At 42.8% G+C, this 2,589-nt stretch overlaps 1 non-coding gene across 1 annotated transcript; it reads left to right on the top strand.

Annotated features, from left to right (window-relative positions):
- Positions 1 to 2,090: 2,090 nt before the first annotated feature.
- TRNAV-AAC lies at positions 2,091 to 2,163 on the top strand. The gene has a single exon. It is a non-coding gene; the product is annotated as a tRNA-Val (tRNA).
- The last annotated feature ends 426 nt before the right edge of the window (positions 2,164 to 2,589 follow it).

The raw sequence follows: 2,589 nt of genomic DNA, 5'->3' as shown, positions 1-2,589 counted from the left end.
CCCAGTGTGTGGCTGTGGTTTGTTTTTGTTTTACAAGCATGGGTTGTGTGGATTCAAAATTTACGATCCCTGAAGAATCCCCCCTAAGTCTGGTTTTAAAACATTGGAAGACTTTAACTGGTTCTGAGACAACTTTAAAGAAGGAAGAACTGTGTAGGCTGTGTATGGATGCCTGGCCGTTGTTTGGCCAAATGAGAGGGGTAGCATGGCCGGAATTTGGTCCGTTAGAACTAGGTACAGTGCTTCAATTGATCTCGCTTCTTCATGTAGAACAGAGGTGGCAGGAAATTCGATATGCAGAGCTGTTCTTGAGGCTGTTAACACGCCCTAAATTAGGTGTAGGAGATAAGAAAAATGAAAGTTCAAAACAGAAGGAAAAAGTAGAGATGGCTTTAGGAAGAGGGAAAAGGAAAGATCGAGTTGAGGCTGCTCCTGTCCCACAAATCCTATTTAAGAACACCGGAGAAGATGATTTAGATATGTTCATATCACCTGACATAAGGGAAAATACCGTGGAAGCTCCACAAATTGGACTCCCCGCTGCAGCGGCAGCGGGGGGGGGCTGGGGCTGCCGGGGTGGCGGCTCCTGGACCAGTTCCTGCTGAGCAGGCAGGAGCCATTGGCGGACCCCCTGGTGTGGATCGGGCTGCACCGGGAGGGATTAGGCAAATTAAGGCCTCTGGAGAAGTTAGCTCGGGTCCAGCGGGAGCAAGTCCTGTCTTTTTGGCTGGAGTACGCACAGAGGTGCAAGTGAAATCAGCTTTTGTTGAAGCTGCTTGCAGCGCAGCAGAGCAGAGCGAGAGCTATGCAGATGCTGCGGAGCTGGCTAACCCGGAAAGAACATGTAGTTTGATTGCAACAGGAGTAACAGCAAGAGAAACTCCTGGCCCCATAGGGGGCTTGAAAGCTTATATTGCTTTTGCTTTTGTTACATGAATTGCTTCAAAGCTTACAATGTTTATACTTGCGCATATCTTGTTCCAATGACAATTTGTAAACATCTATGTCTCTCTGCAGCTTGTGGAAGAATTTCCCAAAAGCAGTTTGATGAAGGGTCCATAGAATTTGCTTTGGTGACTTTGCAGATAGCTTCTCTGGACATCTAAACACTAAAGGAATTATGTATATTTTTCTAAGTTGGATCTTAGTAACTTTTCAGTTGTAAAACTGAATAAGTCTGTGTTTTTATAGCCCCCTTTGAGCTTTCAGGCTTTTTTATTTATTACATTTCAATATATATAAAACCAGCTGGATTTAAGCCATATAATTTTAAGCATTATTTGGGATGTATACAATTTTTGTGTATTCTAAGCAAACTTGGAATGTTCATTGACAGGAGTCAGTCAACCAAAAATAGTATGTCAAAATATTTTAAGCTCCACAAGTATTAAAAATCTTGCTAAATCAATTTTACTTTATCTTGGATTATGTTGATTTAATAGAATATGCGAATAAAGATGAAAAAATTCCTGTTTGATTTGCAAGTTTTGAGAAAAACCCTACTAGAATTCATGGCTTAGCTATAAAGTACACAAGAATTACTTTATTTGTGTACAAACATACAAGATGTGCCAACTGCAAAACTCTGAGCTGAGATCCAGAGAGCTGGGGGAGAAGAACACAATTAGAATTAAGTTAATATCTGGAAAACGTCAGTGCTAACCTAAGGGTCCAAGCTGAATATAAATTAATATGCATTAATATGTTAATAAGGAGAAAAAAAAATTAACGGACACATTACAGCAGAAGACATAAGAGCTTTTGGAATTTAGGACTGATGAACAGAAGCTGATTATAAACTGAGGACCTTTACCTTGTGTTGAGAATCTTTCAGAGTGTGCTTGTACTCAACACAGTATGAAACACATTTGAAAACCCAGCGCATACCAAAACTCTCTGACTTAGCTTGCAAATCTAATTGTACAGGTATGATGGAGCAGCCTTCCAAGTATGAGCCTAAATACTTTAATTGATGGAGACGCATGTTAAAGAGCTCCAGAGAAATCCAGTGTTGGCTTAAGCATAGCAACTGATTGCAGGAGGTCCTGCCTCTGGCATTTTCAAAGATCATAATTTTGCTTCAATCAGAAGTTTCCGTAGTGTAGTGGTTATCACATTCGCCTAACACGCGAAAGGTCCCCGGTTCGAAACCGGGCGGAAACACTGTGTTTTTTAACGTTTCCATCAACGCTGCCTCCGTACAATCCTTAACATCCACTGGTCAGATCATGTGACCAATACATCTGTTCTAGAACAAGCAGCTGTCACAAGTATTGAGGCCATGTTGCTGAGAATGCAGCTGCGATGGGCAGGGCAGGTCTCCAGGATGAAGGAACACCGCCTCCCTAAGATCCTGCTCTGTGGTGAACTTGCCACGGGCTGCCGCATGAGAGGAGCCCCGAAGAAAAGATACAAGGACTCCCTGAAACAACATCTCAGCCTTGGCCATATTGATCACCATAACTGGTCTACTCTGGCCTCCAATCGGGAGGCCTGGAGACACGCCATCTATAACGCAGCTGTCTCCTTCGAGAACACACGCAAGATCACTCTCGAGGAAAAAAGGCAACGCAGGAAGAACCGTGTCTT

Source organism: Chiroxiphia lanceolata, chromosome 2, assembly GCF_009829145.1.
Source record: "Chiroxiphia lanceolata isolate bChiLan1 chromosome 2, bChiLan1.pri, whole genome shotgun sequence".
Lineage (NCBI taxonomy): Eukaryota > Metazoa > Chordata > Aves > Passeriformes > Pipridae > Chiroxiphia > Chiroxiphia lanceolata.
This window is presented reverse-complemented; position numbering and strand designations above follow the sequence as displayed.